At 46.3% G+C, this 27,338-nt stretch overlaps 1 protein-coding gene and 1 long non-coding RNA gene across 3 annotated transcripts in view; both read left to right on the forward strand.

Moving 5' to 3' along the window:
• The first annotated feature begins 1,642 nt into the window (after positions 1 to 1,642).
• LOC310702266 lies at positions 1,643 to 12,011 on the forward strand. The gene is made up of 2 exons (XR_014523418.1): positions 1,643 to 1,795; positions 10,884 to 12,011. It is a non-coding gene; the product is annotated as an uncharacterized lncRNA (long non-coding RNA).
• An 854-nt stretch (positions 12,012 to 12,865) lies between these two features.
• Positions 12,866 to 27,338, forward strand: part of DDR1 (discoidin domain receptor tyrosine kinase 1) — a 116,203-nt gene continuing 101,730 nt past the window's right edge. The window contains exon 1 of one of the 2 annotated variants that reach the window (XM_083491427.1): positions 12,866 to 13,251. The gene's annotated coding sequence lies outside the window, so the exon portion shown is untranslated. The remainder of the gene's footprint in view (positions 13,252 to 27,338) is intronic. The other variant, XM_083491430.1, reaches the window with a different exon arrangement.

The raw sequence follows: 27,338 nt of genomic DNA on the forward strand, positions 1-27,338 counted from the left end.
AGTTGCAGCCTTACTGAAACCAATTCTGATTTCACTCCCCAGCTGATGCCACAAGCTCGTTGGCAAAGCATCTGTTCATGGCTGACCCGGTCAAGTCAACCCTGACGCCAAGAGCCCATTGTCCCAGCCAGGATGGTTCTTTGGTCATGGGGCCTGGACTGGTGGGAACTGGCAGAATGGGAAAAGAGTGGGAGGCATTCTCTGCAGTGCTGTGGAACAGGTGGGCACCCTCAGCGCACGCTCTCAAGGCCGTCTGCTAAGCCTCCATTTCCTCTTCTGGGAGAAAGGGGATGTTTGTGCAACAGCCCCTCCTGTCTTATTCTGTTAGCATTTTTGGACTTGAACTAATGGACTTGTTTTGGTCAAAATGGGCTTAGCACCACTAGTGCAATGCCTGCATGTTTATAGAATTATCGATGGTGGGGGAAGAAGGTGATGTTTCTCCCTCTTTAAAATTAATAATAATAATAATGAAAGAATTATGGGAGCTATACAGTGGTACCTCTGGTTGCGAACGGAATCCGTTCCGGAGGCCCATTCGCAACATGAGCAGAACGCAATCCGTGTCTGCGCGTGCAAGGGTCATGATTTGCTGCTTCTGCGTGTGACGTCATTTTGCGCGTCTGCGTATGCACGAGCGGCGAAACCCAGAAGTAACTCTTTCCGGTACTTCCGGGTCGCCGTGGGATGCAATCTGAAAACGCGCAACCTGAAGCAAACGTAACATGAGGTGTGACTGTAGTTTTTATGGGTGCTGAGAGTTGTTAGGAGACGCCTAACAGAGCTACAAAATTCCCACAGTGCCCTGCAAAAAATGGTGGATTGTTAAATCACCCCGGGAATTGTAGTCGGCGAGGCAAATAGCCAGGTCTTCGAATTCCTCTCAGCACCCTTGACACTACAGTTCCCAGAATTCTTTGGGGGCTGCCATGACTGTTTAAAGTGTTACCACGGTGCTCTAAATGTCTTGGAGAGGCCGAGGTGGGCTGTGATCCGATGCAGGGAGGCCGACTGGAGCAGAACCCTTGCAGCCGAGAGCGTGCTATCACATGTTTTCGAGCGGAAAGTTCAGCTGTGGTTTCTGGCTTCCCGAAAGAAAGGATTCGCTCTGCCAGGGCTCCCTGGTGTATAATATCTTTCCTTTTAACAACCTGTCCCGAACATGTTTATGTTTCTCCATGGTAAATCTGTGGGGCGGAAGGGGGAAACACACAGTTACAGCAAAACTTTCCTAGCTTCTTATCCACGAGAGATGGGCTGCATCGTTCAGGCTCACCTTCCTCGCCCGCCTGAGTCGAGAACAAAGCGAAAGATGGATGAGCCTAACCTGCATCAGGCGGCAGGAGAAGGAGAGAGGGCCCCTCCATCTGCTCTGCTGTAAAACTTGCTCCTACCTCGCCTCTTAGGAGCAGCCATGCCATCCAGCTATAGGAGAGGGAGGGGGAAGCATAGTGGGGGGGGGGGCCTGCTGAAAGACCAGCAACTTGGGGGGCTCCTCTCCTGGACATTTTTCAATTCCAACAGTCACTGCAAGAATTTTGTACATTGGACGCTTGGGTTGCGAATGTGATCCGCGCGGGAAGCACGTTCGCAACCCGCAGCATTCGCAATCCACAGTGCCGCGTCTGCGTGTGCACAGGTCGCAATTTGGCGCTTCTGCGCATGTGCAAAGCATGATTTAGTGCTTCTGTGCATGCGCAAGTGCCGAAACCCAGAAGTAACCTGTTCCGGTACTTCCGGGTTCGGAGCAGTGCGCAACCCAAAATCGTGCAACCCGAAGCGTCTGTAACCCGAGGTATGACTGTACTGAAGACAACAACAGTGCCCAGCTTTCTTTTTTCCACCCGTCCTCTCTCCAAACCCTTTCCCTTTTTTGTTGTGCCTTTTAGGTTGTAAGCCCGGGAGCAGCAACTGTCTCATCACTGACATTTGTAAGTAGCTCTGGGAGCTGCTGCTGCTGCTGCTTCCCTTTTCTTAATACCCGAAGCATGGACTAAAAATGCTGTAAATAATTATAGATAGCATAAATGCGAATGCTTATGTTAAGTCACGATCTAGCAGAGGGGAAAGGCATACAAATTAGCTAGTTAAGGTTTGGGAGCCTTGTTCTTTTTTCATAGAAAAACCAATGTTTTATTGTGTTTTTAATATTCTGTTGGGAGCCGCCCAGAGTGACTGGGGAAACCCAGCCAGATGGGTGGGGAATAAATAAATTATCAGCATCATCATCAGAGTTGGAAGGGACCTCCAAGGGCCATCTAGTCCATGGGTAGGGAAACTAAGGCCCGGGGGCTGGATCTGGCCCAATCGCCTTCTAAATCCAGCCGGTGTACAGTCTGGGAATCAACGTGTTTTTACATGAGTAGAATGTGTCCTTTTATTAAAAATGCATCTCTGGGTTTTTTGTGGGGCATAGGAATTCATTCTTTTTTTTTTTTAAGTAAAGTCTGCCCCCCCCCCACAAGGGCTGAGGGACAGTGGACCGATCCCCTGCTGAAAACGTTTGCTGACCCCTGATGTAGTCCAACCCCTTGCAAGGCAGTCGTCTTTTGCATCTGGACACCCCTTTATCACCCTCATGTTCACCAGCCTCTTAATCTGAAGAGCGCGTGTTGGCAGGCATGGTACCTCCCTCCCTCAATTTTATCTTTATGTCAGCTCTGTGATGAAGGTGAGATTTGGAGAGAGTTAACTACCTAAGGTCACCCAGCGAGCTTCACTGCTGAACTGTTCTTTTTTCAAAATAAAAAAATTCCTTCCAGTAGCACCTTAAAGACCAACTAAGTTAGTTCTTGGTATGAGCTTTCGTGTGCATGCACACTTCTTCAGATACATGCACACGAAAGCTCATACCAAGAACTAACTTAGTTGGTCTTTAAGGTGCTACTGGAAGGAATTTTTTTATTTTGACTATGGCAGACCAACACGGCTACCTATCTGTAACTGTTCTTTTTTCAGTCTTGGCCCGACTCCAAATCCAGTATCATGCCTATTACACCAGAGATGGGAAGCTTGTACAGCCCTGTAGGTGGGAGTTTTTAATGTTTAATCAATGTTTTATTATGTTTTTGTATATGCTGGAAGCTGTCTAGAGGGGCAAGGGTACTACTACTACTGCTAATAATAATGACCCTCCATACACTGTTTAACCCCCATCAGCCCAGCCAGAATAATCAGTCATAGGATCATTGAATCGTATAACTGGAAGGGACCTCGATGGTTCTCTAGCCCAACCCCCTGCAATGCTGGAATCTCAACTAAAGCATCCATGACAGATGGCCGTTCAACCTCTGCTTGAAAACCTCCAACCTCAATTGAATGGTTAGGGATTTGCAACGCAGCAACATATGGAAGGCCACAGGTTCCCCATCCCTGAACTACCTGAGAACTGGCAAGTACGAAAAGGCTTGTTCACTTGCCTCTGCTTGACACAATCGCCACTTTTCATCAGCAGTATGATGCGTGCCAAAATGCAATGGGCAGGGGGCATTGCACACTTGCAGAACCTATGCCTTATATGCAGACGGCCCAAGGTGCCATCATGGCCATTGCTAGAGTTGGGTGGGTGGGGAACAGGTAGCCTCTGCCTAAGATCCTGCTGCCAATCAGAATGTGGGGTTACCTTTGAAGGTGACCCGGAAACTACAACTAATCCAGAATGCGGCAGGTAGACTGGTGACTGGGAGCGGCCGCCAAGACCACATAACACCGGTCCTGAAAGACCTACATTGGCTCCCAGTACGTTTCTGAGTACAGTTCAAAGTGTTGGTGCTGACCTTTAAAGCCCTAAATGCCCTCGGTCCTGTATACCTGAAGGAGCATCTCTACCCCCATTGTTCTGCCCGGACACTGAGGTCCAGCAACGAGGGCCTTCTGGTGGTTCCCTCACTGCGAGAAGCGAGGTTACAGGGAACCAGGCAGAGGGCCTTCTCGGTAGTGGCGCCCTCCCTGTGGAACGCCCTCCCACCAGATGTCAAAGAGAAAAACAACTACCAGACTTTTAGAAGACATCTGAAGGCAGCCCTGTCTAGGGGAGCTTTTAATGTTTGATGCATTACTGTATTTTAACATTTTGTTGGAAGCCACCCAGAGTGGCTGGGGAAGCCCAGCCAGATGGGCAGGGTATTAATAATAATAATAATAATAATAATAATAATAATAATAATAATAATAATACACAATGCTGGCCTAGACGTACAGAAGCTCCACCCCTTCAAAAACTGCCCAATGAGGACTGAGCAGGCAGAGCGGGCACAGAATGCGGGGAGGGGAAAGTGGAAATAGCAGGGGAGAGGGAGGGGGAAATGGAATGGAGTATTCTGGGAAAGGGCACAGAAACTTGGATTCCACATGGCAACATTTCCCTGCAGCTCTCACGCATGCATGACAATCCTTCTGTTGGGGTTGCCGCTTTAAGAGAAAAACAGAACTGGTTCTGCTCCAAATCCCATTTACACTAGCCTGCCGTGTGGATCTGTAGCTGGTGAACCGTTTCTTAGCGTGACGGAGGCAGAAGAGCAGGAGCTGGCATTTTTTTAAAAAAAAATATTTTTAAAAATGGCAGACTTATTGTCCCAGCCAGCACCCACCTGCCCCAATTTGCCCCGATATATCAGTTAACATTTTGCCTGATGGATTTAATCCAATAACGCCAACCAGCCTTGTACGAAATGCCTGTGATCCCAATGACCTCCAGACAGGCCTCCATAGCAACCGTCCATTCAGCAGCATATTTCCCCCCATCAAAGCTTGCGCCTTCGTTAAACTATTAACTTGTTCTCTCTCCTTGGATCCCTGCCATGGCTTTGGGCGCAGGGTGGTGGTGGTGGTGCCGGCCGGGTTTCCCCCCTCCCACTTCTTCCTCCATCCCATGAGCGTATCTTCGGCCTCTCGGAGTCCTTTCTTAAGTCTTTTTACAGCTCCCTCCTTTGCCCAGATAGCAAATGCTAATTCATGCTTCTCAGGAATTTCTGTCCCATGACTTGACACCCGCCCCTTCTGACCTTCTGTGTTCTTGAAGCAGCAGCAGGGCTGGGATGACTTTTCTTGGGACGATGGCAAATGGGTCTGAGTGGATTAAAACTGGGAACCCAGGCAAAACTCAAAAATAATCTTAGAAGAGGCCCTCATGCCCCGTGCAGGGTAACGTTCTGTAAGGTAGACTTTGATGTGTACTTAAAACAGCTTTGTTCATAATTGCAGGCTGCTTTGAGAGCATTTCTTTTTTTCTTTTTAAAATTAAGATCTATTAAAAGTTCTTAAAAGCCTTTTCATTTGATGCCAGTTAAGTTTACACGGCACTGGTTCAATCAGGAGCCTCTGAGTTCAGATTCTGGGATGGCACTTTGCCTTTTTAAGCACCTGGGGGCTATCCACGCTACTTCATTTCCAGTCATTGCTTATCCTGTAACTTCCTGCTGAAATTCCGAAACTTTTCATAACCACTAATGTTCCAGGGGGTCCACCCCCCCTTCTGTCGCATGCTTTGGTTGCTCTGTAGACCATCTGGACAGCGATAACGCGGTAGCATCAGGAAAGCATCGCAATAATAATAATAACAATAACAATAATTTATTATTTATACCCTGCCCATCTGGCTGGGTTTCCCCAGCCACTCTGGGTGGCTTCCAACCGAATATTAAAAACAATAAAGCATCAAACATTAAAAACTTCCCTAAACAGGGCCGCCTTCAGTTGTCTTTTAAAAGTAAAATAGTTGCTTATTGCCTTGACATCTGCTGGGAGGGCGTTCCACAGGGCAGGCGCCACTACCAAGAAGGCCCTCCGCCTAGTTCCCTGTAGCTTTGCTTCTCGCAGCGAGGGAACCGCCAGAAGGCCCTCGGCGCTGGACCTCAGTGTCCGGGCTGGACGATAGGGGTGGAGACGCTCCTTCCAGTATACTGGGCCGAGGCCATTTAGGGCTTTAAAGGTCAGCACCAACACTTTGAATTGTGCTCGGAAACGTACTGGGAGCCAGTGAAGATCTTTCAGGACCGGTGTTACGTGGTCTCGACGGCCACTTCCCGTCACCAGTCTAGCTGCCGCATTCTGGATTAGTTGCAGTTTCCGAGTCACCTTCAAAGGTGGCCCCACGTACATCGCATTGCAGTAGTCCAGGCAAAATGAATCATGTATAATAACACACCCTTATTGCATTATTACTGCCTGAGGAACATGTTTGCAGAAGACATCCACAAAAAGCCTATCCACCCTTGGCTTTTAGCCATCATCAAGCCTAGACTGTTCATGAGGCAAACTGAGGCAGCTGCCTCAGCTGGCAAAGTCCAAGGGGGTGCGCTGCGAGTGCACCCATTGCCGGAGAAATGAGGAGCAGCGGCTGTGGCAGCTTCCGAGTTCTGGAGAGGAAAAGCAACTCTGACAGAGTTCAAGGATGCTTTGCGGCCAAGCAAATGCACTCAAGGAGGGTGTGAAGCAAGGCCAGTGAGGGTGTAGCCGGGGGGGGGGAGGGGGTGTTGCCTTCAAACAGTGCCAAGGGCCAGATAGAGAGGCCTGGGGGCCATGCGTGGACCCCCAGAGCTGAGGTTGCCCATCTCTGCATGATACCAGCAGCATATTTTACTGCTCCCTGAAGCTGCTTCTTGCTGCCCCCTCCAAAAACTCGACACTTGCTGCTTTTTCGCTGGTTGCAGCCACATCAGTTTACAGTGATACCTCGGGTTACAAACGCTTCGGGTTACAAACTCCGCTAACCTGGAAGTAGTTGCTCCGGGTTGCGAACTTTGCCCCGGGATGAGAACAGAATTGAATTTTTTTATTGCGGTCACAGACCAGTTCTGGCTCACTTACAATATCAGGAAAATCATAAAACACAACAGGAATACATTGAATTGCAATTGGGTATAACAGAGACAATTCAGATATAGCGGCAGTTAAAAATATATATTAAATCTTGAACACTAAAATATAACCTAAAATTGTCATTTAAAACCTTAATCATTTTAGTAGTACAGCTTGTTCCCTAAGTTTTACGGCAGTCGCACAGAATTTGGCCACCCTTAGCGTGATCTCAGGATCCTTGTCCTCTACCAGGAGTTTTAGACATTGAAGTTCCGGACTCATTTGGAGATTTTTGTATAGCAGGAGTGATAAATACCGAGTGTATATCCCCGTAGAAACGGCAGCGTAACAAGACATGAGAGACAGTTTCTACCTCCATCGAGCCGCAGGGGCAGACTCGTTCCACATATGGTTTACCCACGAATCTGCCCTGCAATAAGACAGATGGCAGCACATTGAATCTAGCAAGGATAAATGACCAGAGAAGAGAAATTGTGACGTGGTGGCAGTGGGAGGCCCCATTAGCGAAAGCACGCCTCAGTTTAAAAACGGACCTCCGGAACTAATTAGGTTTGTAACCTGAGGCACCACTGTATTTCCCCCTTCTGCCACCACCCGCCCACCCTTCCTTGCAAAACTGGTCTCCTTCGCCCCCACCCTGATGGCCAAGAACGCATGACCTGCAGTCCTAGATGAGACCTTGATGTCCCATCAATCAGCATTTGTTGGTAGGGGTCAGGCCACACAGCAGGACAGCATGTGGCTCACAGCAGCTGAGATCTGGACGCTGCCCTCCACCTCATATTACCCTCCCGGAGAATATAAGGATAATGGATTGTAGATCTTCCTCCTGCTAATGACACTTCTGGCTCCCCTTCCAGGACACCAAGAGGCCTGAGTGCTTGTCCTTATTGTGCATTCATGATGATTTGTGCTCAGGGCTGTCATACGCGATCAGTACTGTTCAATACTGTTTGCACCTGCAATAGTTTCAAGGGCAGACGTCCTGCTTCATTTCCAGTCCCAATCCCAAAACTTCCTGCTGAAATCCTATAATTTTAATAACTCACATTTTCCAGTTTGGGGTTTTGTTTTGTTTTTGCCCTGTTTTAGTTGTGCTGTAGTGCAAGAGCGCCCCTCCAAATACAGTGGTACCTCGGGTTACAGACGCTTCAGGTTACATACGCTTCAGGTTACAGACTCCGCTAACCCAGAAATGTTACCTCAGGTTAATAATTTTGCTTCAGGATGAGAACAGAAACCGCACGGCGGCAGTGGGAGGCCCCATTAGCTAAAGTGGTACCTCAGGTTAAGAACAGTTTCAGGTTAAGAACGGACCTCCGGAACGAAGTAAGTACTTAACCCGAGGTACCACTGTAAATAATTTTTATTAATTTTCAGTTAAAAATATCCCAGTTGATAACAAATCCAATCAGAATACAAACACAAGTTAATCTGCTTTCAAACCGTCTTGAGCCCTTTCTTTGATACTTTGGATGTAGTAAGAAAGAGCCACCACACGTGGTTATAAGGAAAGGCCATCTTTGGCACGCTTCGCTAGTACGAAAACAATGTAAGCAAATGAACAAATTAAGTACTTAACCCGAGGTACCACTGTAATTCAAAATAGAAAACATGCAGATATTCTTCATCTGGCTAATTTGATCCAGCTTTTCTTCTTCACACAGAATTTGACACACAGTGGTACCTCGGGTTATAGACGCTTCAGGTTACAGACTCCACTAACCCAGAAATAGTATCTCGGGTTAAGAATTTTGCTTCAGGATGAGAACAGAAATCGTGTGGCGGCAGTGTGAGGCCCCATTAGGTAAAGTGCTACCTCAGGTTAAGAACAGTTTCAGGTTAAGAACAGACCTCCGGAATGAATTAAGTTCATAACCTGAGGTACCACTGTAGTAATAATGTGATAAAAAATTGGGGAAGCATCACAGAACAAGGAATAAAGTGGAATGATATGTGGATGTCCCAGTATAAATCCACTACTAATGTGGTATTATTGTATCAGTGTCAGTTGTTTGGATAGCTAGGTTGACTAGAACATGGTGGTGATAAGGCCAAGGCTTCAGGTTCGATCCCCGTATAGGACAGCTGCATATACATGCATTGCAGAGGACTGGGCTAGATGATCCTCTTAATAATAATTTTTTATTTATACCCCTCCCATCTGGTTGGGTTTCCCCAGCCACTCTGGGCGGCTTCCAACCGAATATTAAAAACAATACAGCGTCAGACTTAAAAAAATTCCCTAAACAGGGCCGCCTTCAGTTGTCTTTTAAAAGTAAACTAGTTGTTTATTGCCTTGACATCTGCTGGGAGGGCGTTCCACAGGGAGGGCGCCACTACCGAGAAGGCCCTCTGCCTGGTTCCCTGTAACCTCACTTCTCGCAGCAAGGGAACCGCCAGAAGGCCCTCGGCGCTGGATCTCAGTGTCTGGGCTGGATGATGGGGGTTCCTTCAGGTATACAGGATGGAGGCCGTTTAGGGCTTTAAAGGTCAGCACCAACACTTTGAATTGTGCTCAGAAACGTACTCAGGGTCCCTTCCAACACTATAGTTCTATGAATCTATTATTCTATTTTTGCATAATACACACACACTCCAGGCAGAAGACTGATATGCACTGAAAAGTGGTTTTAAAAAGCTTTCGCTTCCTATAGGGTACTCATACACATTGATTCCCCCCCCCCTCACTTCTGTTCAAATGGGGGTTTTGGAACAACAGAAAAAACTACAATGTCTGTCTTGAAACAGCAGGTGAAAGTGGCCAGGTCCCTTTCAATTGTCTGGAAAACTGAGAACTTAAAATAGGAGGAAATGGTGGCGGTCTCAGAACAAAGGGGGCGGAGGCGCAGGACTCCTGGGTTTGCAGACTACATCCACCTTACGAAAGATTCTGCATGGTAGCAAGCAGTTTTGAGCAGACCCAGAGACGCGGGTGATGGATGGTACATTGTTAGGAGCAGGACGGGCAGACATGGTGTTATCTGTCCCCTGGGAGCCTGGCGAATGCTGCTGCTGGTGTGACTTTTACATTCACCCGGCTGACCTTGCAAGCAAACAGCGTTGTTTAAGATCTCATTAACGTCAACGCGGAATCCACGGACGCCCGACTGCCTCCCTCTTGGTCCCGGCTGGTTTGTGTGAATAAATCTAGGGGCACCCTCCACACATGGAAATGTGTGATTGCAGAATGTCTGGTTGTTGCTTTAAAAATAGCAGCTGTACTGTCAGGGCTGAAACCCTTCTCCCTTCCCCCTGTGCCATTTTCCCAACAAAAATACTGTTGTCCAATGCTGCTTAGGAGCATAGGGAAAAAAACCATAGGTTCATCTAGCTCAGTACAGTGGTACCTTGGGTTACATACGCTTCAGGTTACATATGCTTCAGGTTACAGCTCTGCTAACCCAGAAATGGTACCTCGGGTTAAGAACTTTGCTTCAGGATGAGAATAGAAATTGTGCAGTGGTGGCAGCAGGAGGCCCCATTAGCTAAAGTGGTGCTTCAGGTTAAGAACAGTTTCAGGTTAAGTACGGACCTCCAGAACGAATTAAGTACTTAACCCGAGGTACCACTGTACAGTGGTACCTCGGGTTACAGACGCTTCAGGTTACAGATGCTTCAGGTTACAGACTCCGCTAACCCAGAAATAGTACCTCAGGTTAAGAACTTTGCTTCAGGATGAGAACAGAAATCGTGTGGTGGCGGCGCAGCAGCAGCAGGAGGCCCCATTAGCTAAAGTGGTACCTCAGGTTAAGAACAGTTTCAGGTTAAGAACAGACCTCCAGAACGAATTAAGTTCTTAACCAGAGGTATCACTGTATTGTCAACATTGACCGACAGCAGCTCTGCAGGAAGCATTTCTCAATCCTTTCTGTTTCCATCCTGCCCCATAACTCACCTTCTTTCTCAGTCCTCGGATGCCAGTTGTCCGCCTGTTCCCCTTTCCTCCCTGCTAAGATCTTTTTCTCCTTTCTCTTTACCTTTTCACACATTTCTATCCTTTCTTTCTCTCCCCTCCTTCTGCTTTCTTTTCACCTGCTGCTGCTGCTTATCCTACTGTTTAGGACACAGAAAACAGCTAACATTGCCTCCTCAATGTGCAAACATCTTCTGCTACAGCAACCTGGCCACCCACAGCCCAGCGCAACGTCCTTCCTTTGCAGATCACCAGACCACCATCAAAAGCAAACTTTGTGAGTACCTGGAGTTAGCAAAACTGACGGATTTAATAAGGCATAAATCAAAAATTACAATTCATAAACAATGGGAATGCTTAAACAAATATTTATACAAGCAGGGCTCAAATACGAAAGCTTGGTTGTGCCTAGACTAATCTTGTGAAGAATATAGAGAACATAAAGATATGACTGATTATGAAAGAATCTAAGGAAGGGAACTGATTGAAGAACAGATGTAAGGGCGAGCAAGATAACTAAGAGATGTGCGGTGAATGGGGTGGAAGTCTTTTATAATATTTTAACTAAGATTTATATATTGTAATGTTTGAAGCATGAATTTGGTAATATTATTGGTTATGAAAAGTATTTTCTTTTTTAGTTTGCATTTTGGAAAACATGTATATAAATGTGTTTACAGTGTTATGTATTGTTTTATTGTGTGTGTAAAATTCAATAATTTTTTTTTTTAAAGCAAAGTGCCGCCCTATGGCTGGCTGAAGGGGGGGGGCAAGCTGCCTGGGCAGATGCTCTGAAACGGGAAGAAGGAGTTTGCGGCGAAGAGAGGAGAGAAATGGAAGCAAGGCCACTGGAGGCATTATCAACTTGGCAGCTGGACAGAGAGAGCCATAAATGGATTCCCCCTCTCTGCCCAGCGAGGAACTCCCCTACCGCTGCAACCCAACCCTATTTCAAGCCATGGGGAGTGCCATGAGGATGTTGTGGCATCCCTGTTCCTCTTAACTCTCACCACCTGCAGTCAGATATCTGTTGTCATTTCCTGGGCCACCAGTTTGCTGCTATGCTGGGCAACTGAGCTACTCACAGCAGTAGACACTTCTGTGTTCTAGTCTCCTTCCTGCTTGCTATTCTGGGAGAAGTCTGGAAACCCACAGAAATGGACTAGAAAGTGAATGGAGCGTTCCTGCTCCACAAACCCTCCAAGTGGATGGAGCAGCCAAGTAATTTCGTTGTCCCCGAGAGGGGGCAATGACAATAAAGATATTATTATTATTATTATTATTATTATTATTATTATTATTATTATTAGTGTCCCTGTTTTCCAGGGACAGTCCTAGATTCACAGAAGCTATCCCTGTTTCTGATTTGATCCCGGATTGTCTCACTTTCCCCTAGGGTTTAGTAGCGGGGTTTTCTCCCTCCAAACAAACTATAACAATTGGTTTAGGGTGGGATTGCTAAGGTCAAATGTACTGCTACTCCCGCTCCAAAAAGGCTCTCATGCCGATTGTGCAAACAGTTCTGCCCCTGAGCCATGTAGTATGAAATGGTGGCCTTGTTGTTGTTGTTGTTTAGTCGTTTAGTCGTGTCCGACTCTTCGTGACCCCCTGGACCAGAGCATGCAAGGAACTCCTGTCTTCCACGGCCTCCGGCAGTTTGGTCAAACTCATGCTGGTAGCTTCGAGAACACTATCCAAACATCTCGTCTCCTTTCCCAACATCAGGGTCTTTTCCAGGGAGTCTTCTCTTCTCATGAGGTGGCCAAAGTATTGGAGCCTCAGCTTCAGGATCTGTCCTTCCAGTGAGCACTCAGGGCTGATTTCCTTCAGAATGGAGAGGTTTGATCTTCTTGCAGTCCATGGGACTCTCATGAAGTGTAAATCAGAAGCGACAGCGAACTACCGTGGGGCATGAAAGGGGACTCTCTAACAGAAAAGGGACAGGGAGAAAAGGAATTCTAGCACGAAAAGGTGGAAGTTTGGATTTTCTGTGCAGGTCGGCTTGTGGAGGAGAGATTTGCCCTCTCTCCCTCTCTCCACAGCGTCTCCCACCTGTTTCCCCTTCGGCAGCAGTTGCCACACGCAGGCAAAGCCCACACCTCACAACTGTCCGGGACACACAGTTGTCTCTTTCTGGGAGCTGTGGAAACAGTTGTCACCCACAGTATCTGTGAATCAAGGCCGGCAGAGTCGAGGAAGCCCTTGGGGTAGGTCTGGATTAAAACCCCTCTCCTCTTTGGTACATGCAGAAGGCGGGCGAGCGGCACCGGGAAATAATTTAAGAAATCGATTTCAACTGTGGAAAGGCATGAAAAGCACAAAAAATGGCATGATAAGAGCAGAGAAGCAGCTAGCAATCCCAGGAGCCTTTGCACTGACCTCTGAGGCCCGTGGAGAGTTGGGAGTTTGAGAAAAGAGGTTTGGTGGGAGCAATCGTGGTGGAGTTGGGCGGATTTTTGTGGATTTTTGGCAGGGGAAAACCGAGAGCCACCATTGCCATAGTTCATGCCAGTCTGGTAAGTGCTTTCGGTTTGTTTGTTTGTTTTTAAAAGGGTTTTTCTAGGGATTCCAGAAGTTTAGAGAGTGCTTACAGGGCTTTTGAGATGATATATGTGATTTCACGCTTACGGGAGACGCCTGTAACTATATTTGGGCTGCACTTTAATGTACAAGTCTGTCCCTTAAGAAAAAAAAGGGGGCCTCTTATCCAAAGACTGAAACGGGGACCTCAAAAAGAGAAGAGAAGGAGGAGGCAACTACTGTAGTCAAGGGTAACTAGTAAAGAATAGGGAAAAGTGCCACATTATTTGCTAACAGGCTGGCAGCAGAGTTTTGCTGGGAAACAGGGATTTCTAAGAGCTTGTGGGGAGGGCAAACTACATCCTAGATTCACACAGCCCTTAACAGAAGCTCTCTGAGCAGCTCCTGAACCAAGAAATAAAATAAGGCAGCATTAGGATAAAGTATAATGCAATAAGAAAATTATAAGCCACTTAATTAAAACATCTGAAACAAAACTGCGACTCCCAGCCCGTGAAACATAAGTTTTCTCTCAGCCTCCACTTGATGTCCCTGCACCAAAATGCTTGCTTGTATCCGCCACCCCCATTCAACCCAAATTTACCCTTCCTGCAGAAAATCTGATTGTAGAATAAGCCTTTTTCTAGCAGTCCACTTGCAATATTAAGTTCCTGCCTGGGAGCAACAAGGGTGTGTGTGTGTGTGTTCAACAGCCGCTGACATGTTGACTGACTGCAGAGTCTGGAATCTGGAACGGCTTTCAAAGGGCAACATTTTGTGTCAGGGCCCACTTGTAAGATTTCTGTCTGAGATAACTGCCTCCCCCTCTACTGTGTGTTAGTGCATGTTTTACATTTTTGGAGCCTTTTAGTCATTCTTCCGGAACAATGGAAACAAAACACTTGTCGTGAGATGCTTGTTGTGAGACGCACAAGGACAAGACCTTTCCCATATAGATCTTTGGCTGAAAGGCTGCTCCATGTTATCTCACAACTGGAGTGCCCTGAAAATGTTAAAACACTTAAGATTTCTCCAGATGTCGAGACCTGGGCAGCACAGTACACTTTTGAATTATATCGCATCACTTATTGTCTTGTGGCAATTTAAAAATCTGTAAACTACATCTCTGCGCTCTTAAATACAGTACGTGATTTGTACCTTAGGTTTTTTGTCTCGTTATATCCAGTAGTTTGTTTTGTCTGTTTCTTAGATAATTTGAGAGTCTCCCTCCGTTGTGTGCGCCAAGGTTTCCCCGTAGTCAGAGATTTCTGTTTCGTTTCAGTCCTTTACAGCACTTTTGTCTCTCCCTGTAATTTCCAGAAGTGGAATAAATCATGTCGTCTTTGCCTGCTGAATTTGCATGACATAAGCAAGCTGCAGAATTCAGCTTTGATCTTGCAGAATCAGTCTGATGTAGAGCTGACAGTTTTAACAAGAAGGGCAACACACAAAGCACACAGTTAAATTAGGCAGCATACACACCGTGCGTTTAAGGCACATGACTCCCCCTCCCAAAGAATCTTGGGAACTGTAGTTTGCTAAGAGCCCTGGGGATTACAGCTTTGCAAGAGGTAAAGTTCCCAGGATTCCTGGAGGGAAGTCTTGTTCTTTAAATGCATGGCATGTATGCAGCCTTGGAGGTGGCGGTAATATATTTTGCACATATTCTGAAGTCCACCACTTCCTCTTGGAGCTGGGTTGTGAGCGGCCGTCCATTTCTGGGACATTATCCATCAAGCAGCAGTCAGAAAACTCTGGACAGCAGAGACACCCCAGCTACAGGGACTAATAACAGGGTAGCTTGAGGTGTAGCAAGAGAAAAACCAACTGAAATATTCTCAGAGTTGAGTGTGAATTTCATGCTCTTTATTCAGCTTGTAGTAGCAATGAATGTAACGTTCCCCTAAACGTCTAGCTATATATACATTATTTACACAATGGGCCCCGCGTGATTACAGGTTGCTCCTGTAGGCCAATCAGGTCGCTGATTCACTTCCACCTGGAGCTGGATTGGGTGGCTCCTGCGGACCAATCAGACTGCTGCATTCTGGATCCTATTGTGCTAGGATTCAGCTCAGTACATAACACCAATGCTTTAATTTCCCTCCATATCAATACTGGGCAGACAAGGAGCAAAGCCTGAAGGCCTGGCTGTGGGTGGTAACAGTGGGTCAAAGGAAGACCTAAGGTGAGGGGGCACCAGCAGAAAATCTTGTTTTAAAATTTTATTACCTGCCCTTCACCAGCAGGTCCCAAGGCACGACATAAGCAAGCTGCAGAGTTCAGCTTTGATCTTGTAGAATCAGTCTGATGTAGTTTTAACAAAAAGAGCAACACAAGGTGGGTTGCGACAATATAATTCAGAATTAAAAACAGATTACTGGCACAGGAATTGGGTGGACTCTGAAAACCCAGCTGTTGAAGAGTAAAGAGGTGAGTCTTCAGCATTTGCCAAAAGCTGGGCAGTGGGCCCCTATAGGGAGGGAATTACACAACTTTAGGGGGTATCACAGACATTGCCCTCTCCTGTCGTCCTCCCCCAACATCTGCAGAACTACCAAGAAGGCCCCCCTCTGCTGATCTTAAGTCTCAGGAGGCGGTCTTTCAGATTTTTGGGGCCAAAGTCATTCGGTGCTTTAGACACTAGTTTGAGCACCTTAAATAGGACCCAGAATTAGATTCAATTTTCATAAAATGGAATCATCCTGCAATATACGCCCTTCTCCGAATCTTGCGATGCAGTACTCCAGCCAAGTAATGTGTATAAAAATGCATACATTCGGGGAAAGTGTGACCAAAAATGCATACTATTAGTGAAAACAGAACATGCATAATAAAATATGTTTAATTAGGAAAGGTTGCTTTGTATAAATGTGCAGATTGGGGGAGAGCTGCAGACAAAAATGTGTACATGACCCACCTTAACTGAAAACTAATGAAAATAAAATAGAGTATTGGGGAGTGATCTGCATTAAAATGACGGTGAATTTTTGTGAGGACTTAGAAACAGGAAGTTGCAAACTGATTTGGAAATGTGGAGATCTGAACACCAGTCGCTGCTGTTGAACATGGAGTCTCCATTTAGCATTTGCCATTGGCAGAGGCTGCTTCTAGGGCTTTGTCCAATCCCCTTATAAACAGAGGCTCCAAAGCAGGCACAGGCAAACTCGGCCCTCCAGATGTTTTGGGACTACAACTCCCATCATCCCTGACCACTGGTCCTGTTAGCTAGGGATGATGGGAGTTGTAGTCCCAAAACATCTGGAGGGCCGAGTTTGCCTATGCCTGCTCCAAAGGGACAGTCTCATTTGGGGGCGACCTTCCTCCCCAGCGCCTCTCTCCTGCTGCAAATTGTCCGCACGCTGCTCAGTGCGTTGGGATGGAGGAACATGGGCGACTCGCTTAGGACAGCAGCAGCCCAGTAACATTATCCCCGTGCTTGGCGCATTCTTGGCTGTGCACGCTGGCTCCAGGCGGGTGTCACCCGAGCTCCTTGCTTCCCCAGCCAGGGCAGCGGACTGTTTACTCCAGGCAAGCCTAGCTGCGTATTATTAGCTCTCTCTGGTTTCTTGTTTGCATTTGAAGATGCGAAGGTCATGGCTGGAAAAGACACATTAGGTCATGTCTCAGCCATCTCTTTCTCCCCCGCAAACCCCCACAGTCCATTCCTGATAGGTGGCTGTGGAGACTTCGTAGTCAGGGCTGTTGGCTTCCTTAGGGAAGGGAGAGCGGTGCCTGGGTGGTTAGGCAGGGCCGGCCCACCCAGGAGGCAAGGTGAGACGACTGCCTCAGGCGACAGGATTCACAGGGGCGGCAGATCCAGCCTCCAAGGAATGCATTGTCCACCACTGCTGCTGCTGTAGCAATGACTGTGGTACGCTCCTTGGAGGCCAGATCTGCTGTCTCAATGCCTCATTTTGCTGAATGGGAGGCGCTGCTGGTCTCCTGCCACTCTTAGGGAGGAATTGGTGTGTTGGGCTGAGCTCTGGGGTCTGCACTCAGCATGATTCAGAGCAGGTCCCTTTCCCTCTTTAATTCCCACTTCAACATCTGGCAAGATGGATCCTGAAATATACTTGGGAGTTGAGTGTGAATTTCATGCTCTTTATTCAGCTCATAGTAGCAACGAATGAAACTTTCCCCAAAACGTCTAGCTATATATACATTATTTACACAATGGGCCCTGCGTGATTGGCTAATTCCGGGCTGCTCCTGTAGGCCAATCAGGTTGCGGATTCACTTCCTCCAGAAGCCTGATTGCAAGCCAATCAGGTCGCTGATTCACTTCCACCTGGAGCTGGATTGGGTGGCTCCTGCAGACCAATCAGACTGCTGCGTTCTGGATCCTGTTGTTCTAGGATTCAGCTCAGTACATAACACCTCCGATTCCCTCCCTGTGTCCACTTCTGGGCACCACAATTTAAGATGTTTGTTGACAAGCTGGAACGTGTGCAGAGGAGGGCAACCAAGATGACCCAGGGTCTGGAAACCAAGCCTTATCGGGAATGGTTGAAGAAGAAGAAGAGTTTGGATTTGATATCCCGCCTTTCACTCCCTTTAAGGAGTCTCAAAGCGGCTAACATTCTCCTTTCCCTTCCTCCCCCACAACAAACACCCTGTGAGGTGAGTGGGGCTGAGAGACTTCAAAGAAGTGTGACTGGCCCAAGGTCACCCAGCAGCTGCATGTGGAGCAGCGGGGAAGCGAACCCGGTTCCCCAGATTATGAGACTACCACTCTTAACCACTACACCACACTGGCTCTCAGTGTGAGGGAATTGGGTTTGCCTAGCCTGGGAAAGAGGAAGCTGAGAGGAGATACGATAGCCATCGTCAGGTATCTAAAGGGCTGTCACATGGTGTAGGATGGAGCAAGCTTGTTTTCCCCTGCTCCGGAGGGTACGACTTGAACCAATGGCTTCAAATTACAATAAAGGAGATTCTGATCAAAATCAGGAAGAACTTTCTGATATTAAGAGATGTTTCACAGTGAAAGGGACTCACTCGGGAGGTTGTAGCCTCTCCTTCCTTGGAGTTTTTTAAGCAGAGGTTGGATGGCTACCTGTCATGGCTGCTTTAGTTGAGATTCCTGTATTGCAGGGGGTTGGACTAGATGACCGTTGGGGTCCCTTTGAACTCTACAATGATTCTATTCCCGATGTAGCTCTTTATTGCCTCCTTGTTGCAAGGGTAGATCTCCCCCCCACCCTTGTTCCTGATGTAGATCTTCATTCATTCCATTTTTTCTTATGGTATGTGTGGCATTTGGGGGCTTGCTGCAGCTCCCAAAATGTTAGAAGGAGAAGGGTTTGGGAAGTGCGTCTTCTGAAGGAGGACCCGGGTTGTTGTTGGTGGAGGGGCAAGCGGAGGAAAAAGCTCAAGGTGAAATGCTCAATAAACATGTCATCTGCAAGAGTGACCTCTCTCTCTCTCCCAGCAAGAGATAAGACCCTGCAGCCTTGCATCGCAGAGGCAGGCTTATTTTAATCTTTGTGTGCTTATCGGGCCAAAGGCAAATGGAGCGTGGACAGAAAATGTTGAGACTATAGAAAATCCCATGGAAAGGCAGGGAGAAGGAAACCAAAGAAGAAAATGAGCGACGATCTGGATCGGCCATCCTATTTTCCACCCTTTTCCTCTCATGCATGGAGATTCGTTATTTCACTTCCATGTTCCCATGTTAGTAACATCTGTTGCAGTAAGGACATCTTGCTGTAAAGAGCCTTGAGGCACTTAAAAAAATCAAAATATTATTATTATTAATATATTTATTATTTATACCTCGCCCATCTGGCTGGGTTTCCCCAGCCACTCTGGGCGGCTCCCAACAGAATATTAAAAACACGATAAAACATAAAACGATAAAAACTTCCTAATACAGGGCTGCCACCAGATATCTTCTAAAAGCCAGATAGTTGTTTGTTTATTTGAAACCAGAAGGGAGGGCATTCCACAGGGAGGGCACCACCACCGAGAAGACCCTCTGCCTGGTTCCCTGTAACTTCGCTTCTCGCAGTGAGGGAACTGCCAGAAGGCCCTTGGTGCTGGACCTCAGTGTCTGGGCTGAATGATGGGGGGGGGTGAAGATGCTCCTTCAGGCATATTATGGCATAAGTTTTTGTGGACTAGGGTTCACTTGATCTGTGTGTGATGAAAAACTGAATAATTTGTTAGTTTTTAAAGTTGTTCTCTGTGCCAGTTTGATTCATTCTGCTTTCCCTGAATCAATGTTAAAGGACGGTGACATACGCAGAGGACAAAATGCTCCTCTTGGAGGGAGTGGTTTGAATCTAAACTGCTTTCTCCAGATGGACTTCAAAGAGGCTTCCTTTAACCGCCAATCAGCTGATTGACAGTTACAGTGACCTCCTTTAGATATCAGCAGATGGGAATGACCAAACATCATTATAATGTAAGGTTATTGACAGGTGAGTGGTCCAACTCTCCTGTCACAGTTGGTCTGTGGGGAAATTAGGGATATTGTGGACCAGGAATATTGACAAAGGAGTGCCTCAGATTTACCACCCAACCTTTCCTTGTTGAGTACTGTCAACTAATTTAAGATGTACTGAAACGTGCCATTCTGAGAGGTTGTTTTGGTCCTCCTTCCAGCAGATGTTGAGGTGAGATTCTGATGTGGAGGTAACAGCACCAAGAAACTATCGCTAGCTTAACTGTCATGGCTTCTCCTAAAGAATTCTGGGAAATCTAGTCTGGCGAGGCTGCTGATAACCCGTGAGAGGGCTGCAGGTTCTTCGGAGACAGGGAATGGTTTGTTGACCTCTTCCAGTCTGTAGTTTACAGATGACCAGTGTTTTTTTTCCTGGTGGGATGCAGGGGTACACATACCCCTAAACATTTTGTGAATATGATACGATACAATAATCTTTATTGTCATTGTCCCATACAGAACAATGAAATTGAAAAAATCTACACCAGACATTCAAAAACCAACAAGCCTGCTATCCCAGCCTGGTTAACCCCCTGGAAACTCTGATACCCCATAATTATATACAATATACTCCCATAGAGACTAACCTTACACTGTGTTTAAAACCAAAATCGCATTTGGATAGAAACTGTTTCTTAGGTGGCTAGTCCTAGTCTTTATAACCCTGTACCTTCTTCCAGAAGGCAGAAACTGAAAGAGATAATTTCCGGGGTGCGCACTATTTTGCACTATCTCTGCAGCTTTCTTGTGACTCCTGGAAGCATAGATTTGATCTTTTGTCCATTTACTGTATTTATTTTCCACGATTTGAACTATAAAATGGTGATTTTCTTGAGTCAAAAGGAGAGTACACCTAAACATTTTTTTTTTAAAAAAAAGAAAAATAGCTCTGTGTGTAATGGCCCTGGTTATTCCACCTTCTACAAAACGCAGCCAGGAGACTTGCGAGGAAGGTTTCAGCTCTTTTTAAAAAAACAGATTAACCAAAGCTCCTAGCCCCAGCACCTTTTTATCAGCTGGGCACCACACTTCTTCCTGAGGGAGCGGAAAACAATATCCCTTTGTGCCTGCCCATCTCTACCCAGCATGCAAAGGGTTTCAGGTCAGGCTTTCTCCCATCACCTTCCTTAGTCGCTTCTGTCCACAGGCGCATCTGCAAAACTGTGCGATTTGATTAGCGGCTACATGTTTTGGGCAAGAAAGAGATACCGCAACATTTCACACCTGGGGGTGAAATATTTCAGAGTCTTTCTTTGTAGATACTCTCCCCAACCCTTCCTCCAAGTTGCATGGCCGTTTTCATCCTGTTTCTGAGGGCCTTGCAGGACACCAGGGCTCTCCAGGAACCGAGAGAGCCATGGCTGATTAGGACCTACTTCACTGCCTCTAAGGAAGGTTGTTGTTTTCTAGTATCTACCCTTGAAAATCGCTGTCCCTACTGTTTCCTTTTGGAAAAGCAATGGGGGATAGCTTTGAACACTATTACTGTTTCATAATTGTGAAACTGCCCTGGAAAAAACGGGACAGCCTGTGTGGGTTTTTTTTGCTTGAGGTTGTGGTGGCCATTTTGGGTACCATGCTCTTGCACTCTTTTGTGCTGTGCTGTTGTCCCCCCAAAAGCGCTTTTTCTGGGGCCACGATCTCACACATCACTCCCAAAAGGTGTGTTTTGGGGTGTCACGTGAGACCGTGCCCCCCAAAAAGTACGGGGGGGGGCAGGTTGAGAGCATGGCGTGGGTCACGTGGTTCGCCCGGAAGCATGTCCCAGAAGACCCATGTCTTGGTGTCCGATCAGAAAAAGTTGGACAGTATGCTGTTTGTTAGATTCCGTAGTCTTCAAGGTGTCCAAGCTACTTACATTTAAAAACCGATCGGAAGGTTGGCAGTTCGAATCCCCGCGACGGGGTGAGCTCCCATTGCTCTGTCCCTGCTCCTGTCAACCTAGCAACTTAAAAGCACACCAGCGCAAGTAGATTAATAGGTACCACTGCGATGGGAAGGAAAACGGCATTTCTGTGAGCTCTGGCTTCTGTCATGGTGTTCCGTTGAGCCAGAAGTGGTTTAGTCACGGTGGCCACATGACCTGGAAAAGCTGGCTGTGGACAAACACGGTCTCCCTCAGCCTGGAAGCAAGATGAGCGCCGCAATCCCATAGTCACCTTTGACTGGACTTAACCATCCAGTGGTCCTTTACCTTTACCTTTTACCTTTAATATTGCCAAGTCTTTCCACCAACCTTGCCAGTTTCACCGGGTGTGTGTGTGTGTGAGGCAGGAGGAATGGGCTGTAGAAAGGGCCAGGATTACTCACCATCACTAACTTTTGAACTAAGCACTTTATTTTATTTAATGAAATTTATATACTGCTTTATTGTAAGAAATCCTCTAAGCCAGTGGATCCCAATGAGCTAAGTTCTGCAGACCCCCTGTTCTTCAGAAAGCCAAGCCACGGACGCCCGACTTTTGACAACTGTCATACCTCTATATTCATTTTTGTTATGTGAATGGACCTCCTGGGATTCTGCTGACCACCAATGGGAACTCCTACTCCAAGAGATTTACACAAGTGTAAAATAAAATGCTAATATTATAGATAAAAGCAGTTAAAATCAGGTATATATATTCAAAAGATGATTAGCAGCAGCTAAAAACAAAACACATGTAAGTTCTACATTTCTGGATAGGCTTGCCTGAACAAAAATGTTTCAAGCAGGCGCAGAAAAGAGTACAGGGAAGGTGCTTGCCTGATGGCAATAGGCATGGAGTTCCAAAGCAACACTAAAATATTGCTTTATGACAGGTGCAGAACAGACATTGTATGACACCTGTAACACTGCCACTTCTGCAGAATGAGTGGGCATATATGGGGCAAGGTGATCCTACAAGTAAATGGCCTTGGTCCAGTATACCTGAAGGAGCGTCTCCACCGCCATCGTTCTACCCAGACACTGAGGTCCAGCGCCGAGGGCCTTCTGGTGGTTCCCTCGTTACGAGAAGCCAAGTTACAGGGAACCAGGCAGAGGGCCTTCTTGGTAGTGGCACCCGCCCTGTGGAACACCCTCCCACCAGATGTCGAAGAGAAAAATAACTACCAATTTTTTAGAAGACATCTGAAGGCAGCCCTGTTTAGGGAAGCTTTTAATGTTTAATAAGTTATTGTATTTTAGTGTTCTGTTGGAAGCTGCCCAGAGTGGCTGGGGTATTAAAGTAAGTAAAGTAGTCCTAAGCTGTTAGGGACTTTATATACTAATCCTAACACCTTGGACTTGTCCCAGTACTAGAACCAAGCAGCGGGAATTGCAGAGAAGCAGATTTCTGGTAAAATGTAAAAGGATCTTCCTAATAGCATGCGCTGTTCGACAGGAGAAAAGACTGCCTTGGGAGGTGGTGGGCTCATTCAGCGTCCGGACTTTGGCTGTATACACACCATATCTTTGAAGCTAGGGTTGCCATACATCTGGACATATCTGGGATTTGGCTGTCAGAAATAACATCTGGACGGAATTTCCAGAAATCGGTACAAATGTCTGGGAAAATCTGGGTGTAAGGCAACCCATATGGGAAATGTTGATTTTCGGGGGCGAATGTCCTTTAAAATGGCTTAAATATTTCCAGTTTGGGAGAGATTTTGCAACAACTTTGCCCCCCCCCCCCCAGCTCAACTTTTGTCTCTGGATTTTCACTTTTTGAAATACGGCAACCTGATTTGAAGCGCACTCATAGCACATTATTTTGCTCCAAGGCTTCTGGGTCCTGTATAGTTTAACTCTCACAGCGCTACAGTTCCCTGCAGCTCTTAACAAACTGCAGTGTCCAGAATTCTTTGACAGGGGAAATGTTTCTCAAATGTGCTTTAAAAGTTTGGTGTGTGTAAGAAATGAGCAAGAGGTGATTTCCTAGGGTTGCCATATTTCAAGAGGTAAAAATCCAGAAACAAAAAGTTGTCGAGCTTTTTTAGGGCAATCACCCATTAGGCCCTCGGCCCGAGCCTGAACCAGAGCTGTCGGTGCACACACACGCAAAATTTAAACCCAAAATCCAGAACATCTGCTTTAAAATGTAAAATTCCCGCTCGATGGGCATGTAGGACTCCTGAAAGAGGACGAGTCCAGGAATTCCAGGACCTATGGCAACCCTAATTTCTGTCTTCCTCGATTTCTGGGAATGGAGTTGAGAGATGACTTAACTTGGGGAGAAAACAGTAAAGACCTGATGAAGAGAGCACAGCAGAGGTTATATTTTCTGAGAATCCTCCGGGAAAATAATCTCTCAAAGGACTGATATTTATCGATCGATAAAGATTATTGATCGGTCAAAGGAGCTAAGATTCTTAGATTCTGTGTTTGAAGCCTGATAAGGCCCAGAGTGACGCAGCCTGATAAGACCCGTGTGTGTGTGTGTGTGTGTGTGCAGATTGTATAGGATTAGAAAGTGGGATCATGACAGTGATACATTGGTGTCTCCTGGCAGCCCCCCCGAGTATTGATATGGCAGGGGGCATCTGAGCAATCTCTGAATAATTCAATAGCAGGTTCTCTCCCCGGACGTCGAGCTGTGCTGCAATCGTGCCAGATGGGCCGTTTTGCAACCCCGGTGGTGAATAATGAATGAATAAGCCCCTGATAATGAGGACGCCATCGGCCCCGTGGGAGGAGAGAAGGAGAGAGCGGGAGACAAAGGCAGATGAGGCGGCTGGTGCCTCTGAATCAGGGGGAATAAGGAGGAAAAGCAAGGCCGCTCCTTCCTTCTCCCTTGCGCAAATCCTGCACCCAGCACCTTGCCTAAGCCTGGGAACGAAATCAAGACTTGCTTCATCCAGAATCAGCTATAGCTGAGAAATGCTGGTTCCCAAGCAAAGAGAGTCACAGTACGAATCTCTTAGAGGGTTGCTTCTGCCTAAGGCAGGGGTCAGCAAACTTTTTCAGCAGGGGGCCGGTCCACTGTCCCTCAGACCTTGTGGGGGGCCGGACTATATTTTGAAGGAAAAAAATGAACGAATTCCTATGCCCCACAAATAACCCAGAGATGCATTTTAAATAAAAGCACACATTCTACTCATGTAAAAACACGCTGATTCTTGGACTGTCTGCGGGCTGGATTTAGACGGCGATTAGGCCGGATCCAGCCCCCGGGCTACCAGCAGCCGCCTATCGCCTGCCCAATTGCCGCTGCAACAGCAAATCACATGCATTTCCGCAGCCACCAATCACATGCACTGCCACTGCTGTCAATCTCCAGCTGGCGGCAGGAACCAATCACCCGTCTGCCCCTCAGCACTACCCGTGTATAAGACGACCCCAATTTTTAAACATTACTTTCACGTAAACAATCCTCGTCTTATACACGGAAAAGTACGGTAATTCTTTATTGTGGTTGATAAGTGCAACTGTTTAATTATTTTCTGATTTGCAGTTTTACTGTTCACTGATTCTGATGGATTGTTGAATGTTGCTTTGTTTGATATGAAGTTGTTTATTTTAAAGTTATTGCGACTTTTTATATTGGATCAGATTGTTATTGTTTGATGTTTTATTTTGCTTTCATATGTGTTGGAAGCCGCCCAGAGTGGCTGGGGCAACCCAGCCAGATGGGCGGGGTATAAATAAATATTATTATTATCATTAGTATTATTAGTATTAGTATTATTAAATCAGCATTTTGAATCTCGCTTAGGAGCATGGTGGTAAGCTTACAGTCCAATCTACATTCTCTCTCTCTTGTTCTCTTCTATTATTATTACAGTGGTACGTTGGTTGTCGAACTTAATTCATTCTGGGAATCTGGTTGACTCCCGAAACTGTTCAAAAACCAAGGCACGGCTTCCGATTGGCTGCAGAAGCTTCCTGCACTCAATTAGAAGCCACGTCGGATGTTCGGCTTCCAAAAAACGTTCGCAAACCTGAACACTCACTTCTGGGTTTGTGGTGTTTCGGAGCCAATTTGTTCAGGACCCAAGCTGTTCGACAACCAAGGTACCACTGTATTATTATTTTTTGAATTTATATACAGTGGTACCTCGGGTTATGTACTTAATTCGTTCCGGAGGTCCGTTCTTAACCTGAAACTGTTCTTAACCTGAAGCACCACTTTAGTTAATGGGGCCTCCCGCTGCTGCCGCGCCGCCCTAGCACGATTTCTGTTCTCATCCTGAAGCAAAGTTCTTAACCTGAGGTAATATTTCTGGGTTAGCGGAGTCTGTAACCTGAAGCATATGTAACCTAAAGCGTATATAACCAGAGGTACCACTGTATTTCCCCCCCTACCATTTCTTTAAAATATATCTTTGCAAAATTTAGTCTGGTTTTGCTAAACCCACTGCTTTTTAATAATAATAATAATAATAATAATAATAATAATAATAATAATAATTGTTTAAGGGTACTCTCCTTTTGACTCAAGAAAATCATTTTATAGTTCGAATCAGGAAAAATAAATACAGTAAGTGGACAAAAGTACAAAGATTCACAAAATGTTTAGGGGTATGCGCACCCCTAGGAAGCACTGGCCAAACCAAAGGAATTTTCCGGACATTGCCGGGATTCAGCCATCAAATTTCCTTAAAAACAGCTCAACAACTTTGGGCAAAACTTTAAAAAGCTCAACAACTTTTGTGTCCCTTCTGTCAACCACTAGAAATGTGTGTTCTCTTGTTACACTAGAAATCATGCTTAGCCGGTCACTTGGCTGATATGTCAGCACACACTGCTCCCCCCCCCCCCCCCCGCCAGCTATCACTCCTGTCAAATACTAACTGCTATTGCATGCCTCCTCTAGAGTTTCAAAGCCCTATTGTCAGGTGTGAGATATGCAATTCAGGCAGAACTGGGCGTCAAAGACATGCAAACCTAGCGCGAGAGTTGATCGTTCAGAGTATGGGAATCAGCAACATTTCCATATTAGAATTTTGACGAGCAAATTAACTTCTACTCCGGCAGGCTGTAATCCAGCCTGATTGAAATCAGTGGAAATGAAATTCACATTTTCATTTGCAAAAAGAATTGAAAACTTTCAACCTGGAGATGGAGCACTTTTCCTCAGAAGGAAATTCCACTGGTTTCCATGAAACTGGCTCCCATCCTTGCAATTGCATTGAAGGTGTCAGATGAGGCTGCAGTTGCTCCCTTTACCTGGGAGTAAACCCCCACTGAAATCAGTGGGGCTTAGTCCTAATTTAGTGGGTCTACTGAGTAGATACATTGAAAGCACAGCCCGCCAAACAAACCCGGGAACTGTAGTTTGCTGAGGGTGCTGAGAATTGTAGTTCTGTGAAGGAGGGCGATGTGCTTTAAAAGGGACTTGGATGTGTGATGTGTACACGGCCTGAGTTCTCAAAGCATTTCAAAACACTTCGTTGTTTCTCTTCTGTCTCTGGTTTTATTCCATTTCATCTGAGTCTCATGTTTCTTGTTTGTCCAGTTTTTCTGCTTGGGTATAGCTGAATGCTAGAGCTATTGCAGGCCCCAACAAACCCCCATGAATCATACACATTCAGCTTCTTGAGAAACACAGACAAGTCAGGTACATATAATGGTTTTCCAACAGACGGAAACAAAATTGCATGGTCTGTGCTGCTCAAAGCACTCCAGCAATGTGTGTGTGTTGTTTTGATTTTGATTATATATTTTGTGGTTTTATA

This window comes from Podarcis liolepis (genome assembly GCF_965112155.1).
Source record: "Podarcis liolepis genome assembly, chromosome: 2".
Lineage (NCBI taxonomy): Eukaryota > Metazoa > Chordata > Lepidosauria > Squamata > Lacertidae > Podarcis > Podarcis liolepis.